Source organism: Chiloscyllium plagiosum, unplaced genomic scaffold (genome assembly GCF_037043375.1).
Source record: "Chiloscyllium plagiosum isolate Xiang-an unplaced genomic scaffold, Cpla_swu_hap1 HiC_scaffold_49, whole genome shotgun sequence".
Lineage (NCBI taxonomy): Eukaryota > Metazoa > Chordata > Chondrichthyes > Orectolobiformes > Hemiscylliidae > Chiloscyllium > Chiloscyllium plagiosum.
In genome coordinates, this window is record NW_028270187.1 from 8,268,734 (window position 1) to 8,286,537 (window position 17,804).

Below are 17,804 nucleotides of genomic sequence, written 5' to 3' on the forward strand. Positions count from 1 at the left end.
ATCGCCAAGAGCTTCAGTTTATATTATTGTTGGGTTGGGGCTGTGACCTTAATTATCACTCCATATTTAATTTTGAGGCATTATTGTTTTTTTGATTATAGATGACTCCAAAACAGATAGCAGTTTGGTGTACTCAGTTTTCACTATCTCAAACCAAGAAAGGCTGGTAAAGAATATAATATATATACATTTTATAACATTTCTGGTTCAGTGAAAGTGGAGATTTTCTCTGGTTAAGATTTTATCTTATCCCTCAGAAACCCAGCCACATTTAAACATTGCTCGTATTTCTCTTGTTTATAGCATGAAGCGAAGGTCCGCCCAAGCTTTTCAAATTTTTTAACATTTGAATTTATTAATCATCGATAGTGTTTGCAATCATCTAAATCATAGAGATGTTCCATATCATCTGTCAACTAAATTATCAACAGGGCAGTGTGAATTGGAAGAGGGAACTGATGGCTAATTGCTTTATCTTTCATCTTGTTTTCAGGGGATACCTACTTTTTAGAACCTGGGACATCAATCTGTTGATTGCCTCAGTCCAACAGTGGTCCCTTCTGGCCTTGGTCTTTGGGGGCAAGGAGCCATTTTCTCTAGGTCTAGCATCATTCACATGAGGAACATTGCCATTTCATTGTACTGAGTGTTTCTTTGATGACACAAAGATAGCTGGAAGGACAGGTAGTATTGAGGAAGGGGTGAGGCTACAGAAGGGTTTGGCTAGGAGAGTGTGCCACAAAATGGCAGAAGGGGATAGAACAGATTGAAACAGGAGATGTTGAGAAATGGGAACATGGGCAGTTATGTACTTTAGTAGGAAGAATAGAGGGGTTGACTTTTCTAAATGGTGAAAAGGTTCAAAAATCTGCAGCACAAATGGAGTTGGGAGTCCAGGTTCAGGATTCTCTTCAGGTTGATGGGCAGTTACAGTTGGCAGTTAAGCAAATGGAATGTCAGCATTCATTTCAAGAGGTGTAGAATACAAGAGCAGGGATGTACTGCTGAGGCTGTATCAGGCTCTGGTCAGACCATATTTGGAACATTGTGAGCATCCTAAGGAAGGATGTGCTGAATGTGGAAGGAGTCCAGAAAAATCCCAGGGATGAAGAGCTTGTCATATGAGGAGAGGTTGAGGAATAGGAGTCTGGATTCGGTTGTGTTTAGAAGGGTGAGGGAGAATCTGGTTGAAACTTGGAGAATACTGAGAGGCCCGGATAGAGTGGACATGGAGAAGATGTTTCCACGAACAGGAGAGACTAGGACTCGAAGGCACAGCTTCCGCGTGAAGGGGACTCCTTTTATAACTGAGATGAGGAGGAATTTCTTCAGGCAGACAGTGGGGAATCTGTGGAATTCATTACTGCAGACAGCTGTCATTTATGTCTTTAAGACAGAGATAGGTTCTTGATCAAGAGGAGGATTAACCATTACAGAGAGAAGGCAGGAAAATAGGGTTAACAAACATATCAGCCATGATGGAATGCAGAGCAGACTTGATGGGCCGAATGGCTGCTATATCTTATGGTCTTGGTTACTAAGAGATGCATGGACTGTGGTGCATCACACAGTTTAGGCCCTCAGATTCAGAGCTTTCTGAGCATGTGCTATGAGGCACCCACACTAAAAAGTGTTCAGGCAGTTGGACAATCAATACAACATGCGGGCTAGGAGCCCTCGGGACCCTGCTTCCCCCATTCTATACAGCTGCGGCTGATCTCATCCCAGCCTCACTGCAGTTTCCTGCCCTCGCTCCCTTCAGCCCCTCACTGATTAACAATTTGTCTGTCCCCTCCTTCAATTTATTGAGTGTCCCGACATGCCTACTTGGAAGTGAATGCCCAGAGATTCCCACCCCCTCTGCCGTGGAGGGGAGACATTTCTCAACATCTCTCGTTTCAATCTGTTCCATTCCCTTCTCCTGAAACAATGACCCTCTCGTTCTAAATTGTCACACCTGAGGAAACATCCTCTCTGTCTCCTTTGTCAATCCCAACCCCTTTATCGCCCTATATCCCTCAGTTGGATCTCCCTTATTCATCTAAACGCCAGAGAACATTGGCCTTAACTGATGAATCTCTCTTTCGATGACAAACCTCTCATCTCTGAACATCAAATGTACAAAATCACGCAAGATGGTATCTTGGATGTAGAATACACATCTGAAAGTGAGTTAGTCATATTTTCTGAGAAATCTGCAGCCCAGAAAAAGGCCAGAGTCTGTGCTGGTCAGAAACAACCATCTCGATATTCTCTAATCCCATTTCCCCAGCACTTGGCGTCACGAGTGCACATTTAAATCCTCCTTCAATGTGATGAGAGTTTCTGCATCTCCCACCCTCACAGGCAGTGACTTACAGATTGCACATCACCCTCTGGGTGAACAAGATTTTCCTCACATCTCCTTGAAACCTCCTGGCCCTTACCTTTACTCTATACCCCTTCCCCACCTCCATTAAGCGGGGAAAGTTTCTTCCTGCCTCCCCTATCTTCATCCCTCATCATTTTATACATCCCTCTCTTTCAATCTACTCTGCTGTAAAGACAACAACCCCAGTCTGTCCAACCTCTCTCAATCACTGAAACTCTGCAGCCCCCAAGGCAATATGCTGGTAAATCTCCCTGTGCACCCTCTCCCACTTCATTTAGATAGGTAAAGTGTCTTCTCTTTTATTTACAGCTCACTCCAATAGTGCATCAGGGAGGAAAAATACAAGTTATTTTGCAGTGAAAAAGAGGGCAGTTAATTTTTAATCAGCAAAGTTATGTTTTTAGCAGGTGATTAATGTGAAGTCACCATTGTCTCATTAGAGAGAGGGAGAAAGAGGTGTGGGGGAGAAAAGACAAACAACTGTTTTATGGTTTAACCTGAGGGACACCACATCTAAAGCACAGGGAATGATCACTCACAGCAATCTCTACCAGACCAGCAATTGAACGCAAGCTGTCAATGTGACTGTACATTGTAAGCCTACTATAGAATCAACTGAGCTAACCAACCCCTGCATGGCCAGTGGCAAAAACATTGGGCACACACACACTCTCTCACATTCACTCTCACATTCACTCTCACATTCACTCTCACATTCACTCTCACATTCACTCTCACATTCACTCTCACATTCACTCTCACATTCACTCTCACATTCACTCTCACATTCACTCTCACATTCACTCTCACATTCACTCTCACATTCACTCACACATTCACTCACACATTCACTCACACATTCACTCACACATTCACTCACACACTCACACATTCACTCACACACTCACTCACTCACTCACTCATTCACTCTCACACACTCACACACACACTCGTTCACTCTCACACTCGTTCACTCTCACACTCGTTCACTCACACACATATACACACATATTGGGAGTTTGCACATTCTCCCCTTCTCTGCATGGGTCTTCTCCAGGTTCTCCGGTTTCCGACAAAAGTCCAAAGATATGCAGTTTAGATGGATTGGCCTTGCTAAGTTGCCCATAGTGTGAGAGTTATGCACGGTAAGAGGTATAGTCATGGGAAATGCAGGGTTACAGGGATTGGAGAGGTGGTGGGTCTGGGTCGGATGCTATTCAGAGGGTCAGTATATGGTCCTGACAGGCAAAAGGTCTGCTTCCACGCTGTAGGATTCTATGACGTGCAGGTTAGAGAGAGGGATTGGCCATGGTTAATGCAGGGTTACAGGGGTAGGGTAGGGGTCTGGGTGGGATCCTCTTCACTGGCTTGCGACAGACTGGATGGGCTGAATGGTCCCTTTGCACACTGTATGGATTCTGTCGACATCAATGTTTAGCTCAGTGGTGTGGGGCAACTTGTTCTGGTCTCAATTTTGATGAGATTCACTTTCAGTTTCTGAAATAATGGGGAAGCAAAATCCTATATTTTCAGCTCCCCAGGGTATGCCCTGCAGATGTGAATTTGAATCTTGCTTTGGCAGGTGGTGGATTTGGAATGCAATTTTAAACAAAAACAGATCTGGAGTTAAGACTCTAATGATGACTGTTGTCAGGAACAAACAACCATCTGGTTCAAAATTGAAGACTGGGGTGAGGAGGAGTTTCTTCTTTCAGAGGGTTGAGAGTCATTGGAACTCCTTGCCACAGAGAGCTGTGTGTGGAGACAGGAGCAGGAGATTCTTGATCAGTCAAGGTATTGAGGGTTACATGTTAAATGCAGGAAAGTGAGCATGAGGACAGCCACAATGCTATTGAATGGCTGAGCAGGCTCGAGGGGCTGAATGGCCTTCTGCTATTCCTGTCTGTGATAGTCCTTAAGGGAGTGAAATCTGACCTCCTTACCTGCTCTGCTCTGCAAGTGATTCCTAACCCTTTGCAAACTCTTCACTGCCTTCTGGCTGAGCAAGTCGATTGGTTCAAGGACATTTCGGAATTGCATTCACTTCCCACCTTGGCAGAGATGGCCACATCCTGTTCAGAATACAGGGAAATAACATTTGTCAGGGTCAGTTTTTGATTTGTTCCAATCATATGTTTTGCCAAGAGAAATTGGTCTTGTATAATGACCCCACATAGTCACAGCTCCTCCTGTACATTCAGGCAAAGTTTGTTATTCTCATCCATTTTCATAGAGTCATGCAGCACGGAAACAGGCCCTTCAGCCCAACTCGCCCATGCTGACAAGGTTGTCCAAACTCAACTAGTCCCATTTATCTGCATTTGACGCATACTTCTCTGAATCTTTCTTATCCATGTACCTTTACAAATGTCTCTTCCATGTAATTGTACCTGCCTCTACCACTTCCTCTGGCAGCTCATTCCATATACTCACTGCCCTCTGTGTGATAAATTTGTCTCTCAGGTCCCTTTTTAATCTTTCCACTCTCACCTTAAACCTATGCCCACTAGTTTGGGACACCCCTACATTGGGGAAACGACTATACCTATTTACCTTTTCTGTGCCCCTCGTGATTTTATAACCCCACAGCCTCCAACGCTCCAGGGGAGAAAAGCTCTCAGCTTATGAAGCTTCTGCTTACAACTCAAACCCTGCAACCTTGGTAACATCTTTGTAAATCTTTTTTATAACCTTTCAAGTTTAACGAGATCCTTTCTACAGCAGGTTGACCAGGACTGTACACAGTATTTTAAAAGTGGCCTCACCAACATCCTGTACAGCTGTAACATGATGCCCCAACCCCTGTCGTCAGTGCTCTGACCAGTGAAGGCAAGCATGCCAAACGCTCACTTCACCACAGTGTCAAGATGCAATGCCACATTTAAGGAACTGTCTTCCTACACCCCGTAGGTCTGTTTGTTCCCCAGACGATAGCATCAATAAAGATGTATCTAGACAGATACATGAATGGACCTCTCAATATTCTGTAAGTTTCAATCAGGTTCTCTCTCATCTTTCTAAACTCCACCAAGTTAAGAACCAGAGTCCTCAACCTCTCCTCATATGAGAAGCGTTTCATCCCTGGGATTTTTCCCTTTAAAGAGCCTTTCCCCTGAAGCAGCTGCTAACGGTCACTTGGGGCACGAGGCGGCCGTTAACCGCCATCTCGCGCGGGGCCTGAAGCTAAAATGGCGCCGGGGCCACGCGGGAAGGAAAAGCGCCGAGGGACAGCGGACTGTATCAACATGTCCCGTTCCCGAGGGTCAGGATGGTGGTTATTGGGGGGTGGAGGGGGACAGGAGAGATCCCCCCCGCCCCCGGTGAGGCACCTTGTATAAACCGCGAGGTCTCTATCTCTCTCTGTCGGACTGTCTATGACTTACTTTAACTCTATGTCGATTAATCTCGATGACGCTGTGATCTTGTGCCTCTTTCTGACTCTGACTATGTTTCTATATAACTCTATATGCCTCTGTGTGTCTATGTCTCTGTTTCTCCCTGCCTCTCTGTGACCCTCTGATTCTCTCAGACTTTCTCAGTGACTCTGTAACTCTCTCTGACTGTATGGTGGGAGTACTGTTTGTTGTTGAAAACAGCAATTCCTGCCTTAGAAAAGTGCCGAACAGTTTGGTTTAATCACAGGCATCCCTGTGTCAGTCCTAGAGCTGAGTCCCCACACTGGAAATGAGGTAGTGGAGGGAGACAGCACCTTGTTAAACCAGTCGTTTCAACCCCAGTTGAATATATTTTCTACAAGGATGGTAAGGAGGCTTACTAGGAATACTCCAACCACTGCAGAACCGTACACACAATCATCAACATCAGCAAACGTCAAGAGGGCAATTAGCACTGTGCTGTTTCTAACCAGCAGGCAGGGTCTCTCCTGAACAGCAAATATATCGCCATTTCAGTGAGTTTTTAAGCAACTCTATACATATCGACATCATCAGAGCAATGTGATAGCACTGGGGGAGCATGCAGAGGGAGATTTACCAGGTTATTGTCTTGGGGGCTGGAGAGTTTCAGTGATGGAGAGAGATTGGACAGACTGGGGTTGTTTTCCTTAGAGCAGACGTGATTGAGATGTATAAAATAATGAGGGGTGTAGATAGGGTAGACAGGAAGAAACCTCCCCTGCCCCCTTGAAGGAGGGATCAATGACCGGGGGAGGGGCATAGATTTAAAGTAAGGGGTAGGAGGTTTCAAAGGGTGATGGAGATCTGGAACTCACTGCCTGTAAGGGTGTGAGAGGCAGAAATCCTCATCATATTGAAGGATGATTTAGATGTGCACTTGCAATCCAAGGCTAGACTCACATTAAGTGGTCTTTGATGTTTCATATGCATATTGTTGCAGAAATAGGGGCTTGGATAAGGTGAATAGTCAAGGTCTTTTCCCCAGGACAGGGAGTCCAAAACTAGAGGACATTGGTTTAAGGTGAGAGGGGAAAGATTTTAAAGCAACCTGAGGGATAACTTTATCACACAGAGGGTGGTGTGTTTTTTGGAATGAGCTGCCAGAGGAAGTGGTAGAAGAGGATACAATAACAACCTCTAAGAAACATTTGAAAAGATGCATGGATAGGAAAGGTTTTGACGAATATGGGCCAAACACAAGCAAATTTAGCTCGTTCTGTTTGGAGACTTCGTTAGCATGGACGAGTTTCGGTTCTGTGACCTTACAAATGGGAGTCTGGTATTTGAAAACAGAGAGATGGTTGCTTTTAACTGGCATGGAAGATGTTCAAATTGGGGTGCGGGATGGGGACAGTGATGGTAACCCCAGGATGTTGACAGGAGGTGGGTGTGGGGACAGTGACGGTAACTCCCAGGACGTTGATAGTGTGGGTGTGGGGGGAACTGTGATTAACCCCCAGGATTGACAGTGGGGTGGGGGTTGGGACAGTGACGGTAACTCCCAGGATGTTGAATGTGGTTTGGGGGTGGGGACAGTGACAGTAACTCCCGGGATGTTGATACTGTGGGGGGTGGGGTTAGTGATGGTAACCCTCAGGATTTGATACAGCAGGGGTTGGGGACAGTGATGGTAATACCATTAAACATCAAGAGGGCAATGGTTGGATTTTACCATCGTTAACACAAATCTTTTGAAGTGTAGATTTTATAACAGATGGAAACTTTGCAACAATGTGAAATCTCAGTTGTTTTATTTCTCCTTTCTGTCAGTTATTATCCTGTCATAGAAGATAACATCTCTAAAAAGAAAGACAGTTTCAACATCCAATCTTTTATTTCCTCTTTGTCTTGTTTTGTTCCAGTTCCTGTTGCTGACGTTTTCCTCACCCCCAGAGTCAATAAAATGGAGTTTCCGATTGGGAATCGTCTTGTTCGAGAGTGTGTATTGTGTGTATCGAGGTACAGGACCGTACTTTCAATGGTACCTTCAAAGGTAAGCCTTAAACAATGCCAGCGAGAATTACAACTTTAGCTCAGACAGGAGAGAGCTGGCCATTGAATCCTTCCAGTCCCAGCACCAAGGCAGATACCTTGTTGCGATCACCAGGGATTGGAACAATATTTAATGTGACCACGAATTCTATCAACCTCAGAGCTAGGTAATTCATTCTTCATCTTTGATCTGTGCTTGTTCTTCACTGGGGTCCAGCTGAAGTCTTGACAGGAACACTCTAAAGAATTACTTCAGAAACTCAGCAGGTCGGCAGCATCTGTGGGGGGAAGGGAGAGAGAGAGAGAGAGAGAGAGAGAGAGTAATATCCTTTCTTAGATAAGGGAGGCCTTCATAGTGAGAGGATTCAAGTCCAAGTGCAGGGATGTCTCTTTACAATTGGACACTGTGAGACCACACCCTGGAGAACTGTGTGAGCAGTTTGAGGTTTCCTTATTTGAGGAAGGATATTGTGCCTATGGAGGGAGTGCAGTGAAGGTTTCCCAGAATAGGATGGCAGTCCTGGGATGGCAGGACTGACAGATGGAGAGAGACAGGAATGGTTAGGATGATATTCACTGGAGTTTAGAAGAATTAAGGGGGAAATCTCATAGAAACCTATAAATTTGAAGGATGAAACAGTAAATGCAGGGAGGGTGTTCCCGGTGACTGGGCAGAGAGTCCAGAGCTAGAGGGTCACGGTCAAAAGGAAATGGAGTGGGACTGAGATGGGAGAAATGTCTTCACCCAGAGAGTGGGGAGCCTGTGGAATTCTCTGTCACAGAAAGCAGTCAGGGCCAGAATACTGAATGTTGTTCAGGAAGGATTTGGATTGAGTTCTTAGGGGGTAAAGGGAGAGTGCGGGGAGACAGGGGACTGTGTTGGGTGATCAACCATGATCCCTTTGAATGGGCAGAGCAGACTAGAGGGCCTGAATGGCCCCCTCCTGATGATATTTTTGATGTTTCTCTGTGAACTGCCCAGTTGCCGCTGACAGGTGGAGGACAAGGGAAGTTTTGCCTCGATATATGCAGGCCGTGAAAATGAGGGACAGTAATTTCTAGTTGACAATTTAGAGAGATTATGTGCAGAGCGATCTTTTGAGTTTAGCATGGAATAATTTCTGTTGGATTGGTGGGATATTCTTAATGAGACAGGCTGCACAGAAACAATGATGTTAATGCAATGGTGAGGGTTTGGAGAGAATTTTACAGACACGAGTGTTGGCGGGGGTCAGGGCAACAGGGAACAGGAAACACTGGGGTTGGTGTTTGCTGAAGGGATGATGTTATTGACAGGAAATCCCTCTCTGAATCCAGCACAGGCACACAGCACTGAGATGGCAGTACTCATCGTCCCACTGTTTCTGATCCTTTCTCTCCTCACATTGCTTCCCATTAAACTCCGGGATTGGAAACAAGGTGGGTGAGACATTCCAGCAGGTAACCCAGTCTGCACTCGATGTAGGTTTCAAACTGATGTTGCTCACATAGTGTATGAGGGTGTGCGTATGAGAGAGTGTGTGTGTAGTGCGTTTGAGTGAGAGTATGAATGTGTACATCTGTGTGTGAGAGAGAGAGACACACACACATTCTCATTGACACTTAGACACTCACTCACTTCTGCAGTGCACCTTGTAGACCACACTTGAGAAGCCAAACACCATCCAGGGACAACGCAGCCCCTAGTTAATTGACATCACATCCATTCCCTCCACCACCCGTGTTCAGTAGCAGCTATGAGATGCCCTTCAAAGATTCACCAAAGATCCTCAGGCAGCACCTTCCAAACTCACAACCACATCCATCACGAAGGACAAGCACAGCAGGTACATGAGAATACCACCTCCTGCAAGTTTCCCTCTCAGCCACTCACCATCCCAACTTGGAAATATATCAGCATTTGTTTAGTGTCGCTGGGTCAAAATCCTGTCGTTCCCTCTCTAATGGTATCATGGGTCTACCAACAGTGGTTCAAGAAGGCAGCTCATTACCTCCTTCTCAAGGGCCAACTAAAGATGGATAATAATTTCTAGGCTAAGCCAGTAATTTTCACATCCCACCAGTGAATTAAAAAAGAAATAAAGCACTATTTGGGAACATGCTTTGTGAGGATGTGGGCAGATTGAACAAGTGGCAGATGAAATTACTTGGGGAGACATACAAAGAAATGCGCTGTGTTCAGAGGAATGGTCTGCACAGGTATAAACTAAAGGTTAAAATTGGAATAATTGTTGCTTGTTCATCAGTCAAAGAATCCAGATTCTTTTACGAGCAGGAGAAGCTGAATATTTACAGAAAAACTTTTCCTATGTTCTTTCTCTCTTATTTTCTCTGGCTGTTTTTTTTTTCCCTGCAACACAGGTAAGTTAGTGAGGTGGTTAGCAACTTCGAACAACACTGTCCAAATGGTCTGAAAATCACTCTGGGGTGCAAACACAGCAATTTTACATCAGTTAGCCAAATTGAAGCAAATGAACTGTTGTGTCTGACTCATTTGCAAATCTAAAGCGCAACAGTTCAAATCGAGGGCACACTCTCAATTTCCGTTAGACACTGAACTGAGCGTTGGTCAGTCCCATTAGTGGTGAGGTTATTCATTGCAGTTGGAAGAATTGAAAAAGGCAAGTTATCATCTGAATACGAGAGAAAGTTCAAAATGTCAGGGCAAAGGGATCAGGATGTCCGTGTGGACGAATCTCAAAGTAGTGTACAGGATACAACAGGTCACAAGGAAGACATTTATTATGAACGGAATGGAGTATGGAAGTAGGTAATTGTTACTGCACCTGTACAAGGGATTGGGGTTTGCACATCCGGAATACTGCAGACAGTTTTGGTCCCATTCCTTGAGTAGGGATGTAATTGGAGGGAGTTCAAAGGAGATCACTGAATTGATTGCCCTGATGAAAGTTTAGTCTTATGAAAAGATACAATTTTGATCTCTTTACTTGAGGACAGATGCAGTTTATACTGGAGGTAGTTCAGAGGAGATTCACCCAATCATTTCCAGAGATGAAGGGTTTGTCTTAGATGAGAGATTGAGCAGTTTCTCTAGAGTTTGGAGGAGAGGAGATCTAATGGAAGGTTATAAGATGCTAAAGGGGGTATTGACAAAGGAGTTGGGGAGAGGATGTTTGCTCATGTGGGCGAATCTAGAATAAAAGGTTATCATTTCATGATAAGGGGCTGGGCAGACTGAAAACAGAGGTAAGGAGCAATGAATTCTCTCAAATGAGGAGGGGGTTGTACATCTGTGGGAACATCACCCCCCGTCCAACTCCCCACCACCACTGCATAAATTGGAGCAGGAGACAGACAGATTGTTAATCAGTGATGGGTCAAAAGGAGTGTTTGCAGGAAAGTGAAGTTGAGGCTGAGATGGGATCAGCTATGATCGTATGAAATAGCAGAGCAGATTCCTGAGGGGCCAAGTGGACTCGACCTGATGCCAGCCTGGATGTTCTTTTGGAGTTATATTGTTATATTAGATTGGAGTTATATTATATAGCAAAACTGCTAGGAGGGAGAAAATTAAGTTTTATTTAACAAAATAGATTTTAATTCATGAACATTCGAAAATAAAGACAAACATGATTCAACACAAATTTGGTGAAGGGCTTTGGTTGAAAGAAATGGAAAGACAATACATTTAGGGAGTTAAAAAAAAGTCGAGCAGGTTTGGAGCTGGGGGTATATGTTCACAGATCAGTGAAGGCGGCATAACAGGGAGACAGCAGTTAATAAAACACAGAGCATTCTTGGTTTTATTAATAAGGGCATAGAGTCTGAGAACAAGGAAGTGATGTTGAAGTTATAAAAGACCCTGGTGGACCTCAGCTGGTGTGTTAGAGAGAGAGAGAGAGAGATAACTGGTAGGTGGTGGTTTAACCTGAGGGTTACCATGCCTCACACAAGGGGAGAGATGGAGAAGGACAGTTCTTCGTGGTAATCTCAGTCAGTGAGAGATTCAAACCCACGCGGTCGATGTTACTCCATATTTCAAACCAGCCATCCAGCCAACTGAGCTAACCCAACACAAAGCAGAGGGCAGAAAAGAAATTAATTCCAATGACAGCAAGTATTAATTAGAGAATATTAGATCATGTTGGAGATGCACCTTTGATCTGTTAGATATTTCTTTGTGTGTAACACCTTACCTTCACAGGCAACAGGAGCTGAATTTAGAAATGCGTTTGACAAAGGGAGTTGACCTTCTATTACCCAGGCTGGTTTTGTTCTGTTCTGGACACCTTACTAAAGGAAGGAGGTTCAAACCCTGGACACAATGTGAGGGAGATTTACAAGAATGATACCAATGATGAGGGATTTTACAAAAGTTCAGGAGATTGAGCTTATTCTCCTTCGAGCAGCGAAGATGAAGTGGTGACTTTACTGAGGTGTGGAAAGTTTGAACAATTCTGACGGGAAAGTAAGTTCTTGTTTTTCACTCATTGGTCTATTAGTAACTGGCTGGTAGAATTTCAAGATGGTCAGTGAGAGAGTGAGATGAGGAGAAACTTATTTGGATTGTTGGGTTTTGAATGTGCGGCTTTAGGGTGTGGTGGAGGCAGATTTCATAGGAGGTTTGAAAAGAGAGCTGGATATAAATTTGGAAGGGATGATGTTTGAGGGCTACAGAGATAGAGCTGGAGAGTGGGACTACCTGGTACAGACACAAATTGCCTCCTTCCGTACAGTAAAACTTTATGATTCTATGAACGTAGAAGTTCTCAGCCACATTCTGGACAATTCCAGGAGGTCATTCCGTGGGACCTTGGCTCAGTGACCTTGTTGCCAGGAGTTTTCGTACACGCACAGCAGCAAATTGTTGTCGCGATTGGGATTGGAACTCGGTTGGACGATCTGGAAATAGTTCATTCCAGGGGAAGTGATGGGAAATCGAGCTGAGGGCCCGAGTGAGGACAGACCTGCAAGAAATTTCAAACACGCAGAGATCGGGTGAAGTCGATTGAATGGTGAGTATGAATCTGTGAGCTGCTGATCCTACACCGTCACGTATTAGTCAGTGTTCATGCTGGTATTCGTCTGATTGGAAAGATCCACAATAACAAATCTCTTCCTGGAAGTGTTGGGGAGGGAAGTTTGGGTTGTTTCCTTTTACAGCATAGAAGGTTGATGGGTGAGAGGGACTTGAGTGGGACTTGACATATAGACTTCCTTGTCTATATGTATATTTCTGATGATGTTCAAGAATTTCTGTGTTGACTGTATAGAGTGTCTGGATCCGCTGATCAGGTGTTTCAATTTCTGTTGTAGTTCTTTAGCCAGTTTGTGTGATGGTGTCCCTCATAGTGATACGATGGGTCTGAGTGGGATGTCTGGTTTGTGCACTTTAGGTAGTCCATAGAATCTGGGGGTGGTGTTGCTTTCAGGTTTCATTCTCTGTAGATCAAACCTGGTTATCTGTCCGTTTTTTTGCAGGTTCCTCAGTGTGTTGTTTATCCTATTGGTGAGCTGTGGGATGGGGTCAAACTCTCTCTTATGGTCGGTGTTGGTATCTGCAAGTAGTTGTTGCGCTTTCTGGATGTACTCTGCTTTGTCCAGGATGACCGTCATTCTGTCTTTGTCTGCTGGTAGTATGATTATGTTCTTATCATTTCTTAGTGTTTTTAGTGCTTCCCTCTCCTTGGTGTTGAGGTTGTGTCTTTTCCTTGTTATCAGGGGTACGATACTTTGTCTCATGGGCGGCACGGTGGCACAGTGGTTAGCACTGCTGCCTCACAGCGCCTGAGACCCGGGTTCACTTCCCGCCTCAGGCGACTGACTGTGTGGAGTTTGCACGTTCTCCCCGTGTCTGCGTGGGTTTCCTCTGGGTGCTCCGGTTTCCTCCCACAGTCCAAAGATGTGCAGGGTCAGGTGAATTGGCCATGCTAAATTGCCCGTCGTGTTAGGTAAGGGGTAAATGTAGGGGTATGGGTGGGTTTCGCTTCGGCGGGTCGGTGTGGACTTGTTGGGCCGAAGGGCCTGTTTCCACACTGTAATGTAATCTAATCTAAATCTAATCTAAATGTTGTGTCTGAGACACAACAAACAAAGTATCGTCACACAATCACACAAACTGGCTAAAGAACTACAACAGAAACCGAAACACCTAATCCAGACACCATACAGTCAACACAGGATTTCTTGGACATCAGAAATATACATATAGACAAGGAAGAAACTATGGTCTCATTAGATGTAATGGCACTGTACACCTCTAGCAACAAAACCCTAGCCAGAGAAACAGTAGCCAGCCTGCTGGACATACAGAACAGACAACAAGACGGGGAACCTATCAACAAAGACTGCATACTCAAACTACTGGACCTGTGCCTCACAACACACTTCACAGGCTTGCTGCAGTGCTCCAGCTAAAGCTCAGTGCAAGCTGGAAGAATAGTACCTCATTTTCTGGTTGGGAACACAACAGCCTTCTGCACCCAATATTGAGTTCTACAACTAGGGCTAGAGCTCTCCCATGTCGTTACCCAGAACCTCTCACAACAGGCCTTGTTATTGTATTGGGTAGCCCCATTGTGGAGCTGTAGAGGTGTTGGTTAGCATCTGGTTCCCAGTGAATTGGTGTAGATTTCTTTTGTTACAAATCATGAGACAAAGAACAACTCAGGCCAAGAATGGAGTCATACCTGTAGTTCTGTTTGAAATACTGGCTTGAAAGAAACACGGCCTCATGATTATAAAATGAATATTACATTGAAAGGTTGATACTGTCAAACTCACTTAATGTTGATTTACGGGGATGTCTCTTCTCTCTTCCTCCAGACAATTACATTAAGGAGCAAGACAATGTAACATTCTCTCTGTACGAAGGCAAGTGTGATCAGTTCCTTCTAACAAACAGCAGGTATGTTATCGCTGTCAGACAGAAAAACTTACTTTCCACAGTCACAGAGCACTTGAATTAGACACACATGGAATTCGATTTCTAGAGAGAATTTTTCACAAGAATAGTCAAATACCACCAAGCAATTATAACTTTTTTTATCCCTCTCCATTCTCAATTCACGTCACCCGATTTCCAATAAATGTTATCATTCACAGCCATTTAGTCATCGAGATGTACAGCACTGAAGCAGACTCTTTGGTCCTGCTCATCCATGCCAACCAGATGTCAGCAACTAATCTAGTCCCATTTGCCAGCACTTGACCCACATCCTTTTGAACCCTTCCTATTCATGTCCCCATCTCAATGCCTTTTAAATGTTGTAATTGTACCAGCCTCCTCCACTTCCTCTGACAGCTCATTCCTGACTCATACCATCTTATGCATGAAAACGTTGCCGCGTAGATCCATTTAAAATTTTTCCCCGTTTACCTTAAACCTATGCCTCTAGTTTTGTACTCTCCCGCCTCAGGGAAGAGACATTGTCCCTCATGATTTTATAAACCACTATGTGGTCAGCCCTAGCCTGTTCAGCCTCTCTGTATAGCTCAAATCCTCCAACCCTGACAAATTCCTTGTAAATCTTTTCTGAACCCTTCAACATTTCATAAAATCCTTCCAATATGAAGGACCCCAGTATTGTATGCACTATACCAAAACTGGCCTCACCAATGACCTGCACAGCCACAACATGACCTCCCAACTCCTATACTCGATGCACTGATCAATGAAGAAAATGTACCAAATGCCTTCTTCACTGTCCTATCTACTTGCGACTCCACTTTCAAGGAACTATGAACCTGCATTCCAAGGTCTCTTTGTTCAGCAACACTCCCCACGATCTTACCATTAAGTGTACCAGTCCTGCCCTGATTTGCCTTTCCAAAATGTAGCACCCCAGATTTATCTGAATAAAACTCCATCTGCCACTCCTCAGCCCATTGGCCCATCTGATGAAGACTCTGTTTTACTTTGAAGGAACCTTCTTTGCTGTTTAATTTTGGTGTCATCTGCAAACTTATTAACTATACCTGCTATGTTCAAATCCAAATCATTCACATAAATAATGAAAAGCAGTGGATCCAACATTGATACTGGTGGCACACCATTGGTCACAGGCCTCCAGTCTGAAAAGCAGCTCTCCTCCACTACCACTCCGTCTTCTACCATCGAGCAAGTTCTGCATCCGATTGGCTACCTTCCCTGTATTCCATGAGATCTAACGTTGCTAACCAATCTCCCATGAAGAACCTCATCAAACACCTTACTGAAGGCCATATAGATCACATCCGCCACTCTGACCTCATCAATCCTCTTTGTTACTTCTTCAAAACAACTCATTCAAGTTCATGACACACGTTTTCCCATGCACAAAGCCATGCTGACTATCCCGAATCAGTCCTTGCCTTACCAAAGTGAGGACTGCAGATGCTGGAGATCAGAGCTGAAAATGTGTTGTTGGAAAAGCGCAGCAGGTCAGGCAGCATCCAAGGAGCAGGAGAATCCTTGGATGCTGCCTGAAATGCTGCACTTTTCGAGCAACACATTTTCAGCTCTTACCAAATGTATGTCAATCCTGTCTCTCAGGATTCCCTCCAACATCTTGCCCACTACTGATATCAGACTCACCGGTCTATAGTTCCCTGGCTTTTCCTTACCACCTTTCTTAAATAGTGACACCACGTTAACAATCTTCCAGTCATCCAGCACATCACCTGCAACTATCAATGATAAAATATCTCAGCAAGGTGCCCAGCAATCACTTCCCTACCTTCCCATAGAGTTCGAGGGTGCACCTGATCAGGTCTTGGGGATTTATCCATTTTTCTGCATTTCAAGACATCCAGCACTTTCTCCTCTGTAATATGGACATTTTTCAAGATGTCGCTATCTATTTTCCCACATTCTATATTCTTCCATGTCCTCCTTCACAGTGAACACTGATGAAAAATACTCATTTAGTATCTTCCCCATCTCCCACGGCTCCACACAATAGGTGCCTTGCTGATCTTTGAGAGGCCCTGTTGTCTCCCTAGTTACTGTTTTGTCCTTAATCTATTTCTAAAACACTCTTTGCATTCTCCTTACTTCTATTTGCCAAAGCTATCTCATGTTCCCTTTTTGCCCTCAGGATTTCTCTCTTAAGGATACTCCTACGACCTTTATACTCTAAAGATTCACTCAATTTCTTCTGTCCATACCTGACATATGCTTCATTTTTTCTTAACCAAAACCTCAATTTCTCTCATCATCCCACATTTCCGCCACCTACCAGCCTTTCCTTTCACCCAAACAGGAATATACTAACTCTGGACTCTTCTTATCGCATTTTGAAGGCTTCCCATTTCCCAGCCTTCAATTTACCTCCAAACATCTGCCCCCAATCAGCTTTTGAAAATTCTTGCCTAATGCTGTCAAAATTAGCCTTCCTCCAATTTTGAACTTCAGCTTTTAGATCCAGTCTATCCTTTTCCATCACTATTTAAAAACAAACAAGATTTATGGTTTCTGGCTCCAAACTGCTCCCCCACTGACACCTCAGTCACCTGCCCTGCCTTATTTCCCAGGACTATGTCAAATTTTACATCTTCTCTAGCAGGAACATCCACATACAAAATCAGAAACTTTCCTTGTACACACTTTCCTCTCCTTTTAAACCCTTAACACTATGGAAGTCCCTGTCTACGTTTGGAATGTTAAAATCCCCTACCATATCCACCGTATTATTCTTATATTGAACTGAAATCTCCTTACAAATTTGTTTCTGAATTTCTTGCAATCAGGGAGTCTATAATATCATCCCAATAAGATGACCATCCCTTTCTTATTTCTCAGTACCATCCAAATAACTTCCTGGATATATTCCCAGGAATATCATCCCTAAGTACAGTAGTAATGCTATCCCTTATTAAAACTGACACTTCCCTCCTCTCTTGCCCCCACTTTCTAAGCTTCCTGTAGCATTTGTATCCTGGAACATGAAGCTCCTTCTCACGGAACATTTATATGTTGATTAAGAAATTTTCTTCGAATGTTAAAAGTCTCTTCTCCATCCAAGCCTTTAACACAATGGTACTTCCAGATAATGTTTGTAAAAACCTACTATTACAGTCTTACA

General features: G+C 44.1%; 2 protein-coding genes across 13 annotated transcripts in view; both read right to left on the reverse strand.

Annotated features, from left to right (window-relative positions):
• The window catches only part of LOC122547789 (histone H2B 1/2-like), a 116,331-nt gene that overhangs the window by 46,524 nt on the left and 52,003 nt on the right, over positions 1-17,804 (reverse strand). The window lies entirely within an intron of this gene.
• LOC148135471 (histone H2B 1/2-like) overlaps positions 1-17,804 on the reverse strand; it is a 56,824-nt gene that overhangs the window by 8,179 nt on the left and 30,841 nt on the right. For 10 of the 12 annotated variants that reach the window (XR_015755224.1, XR_015755217.1, XR_015755220.1 and 7 more), the window contains one exon: positions 7,528-8,057. The gene's annotated coding sequence lies outside the window, so the exon portion shown is untranslated. Of the gene's footprint in view, positions 1-4,314; positions 4,444-7,527; positions 8,058-17,804 lie in introns of those variants that run through there. The other 2 variants (XR_015755221.1, XR_015755216.1) reach the window with 1 other exon arrangement.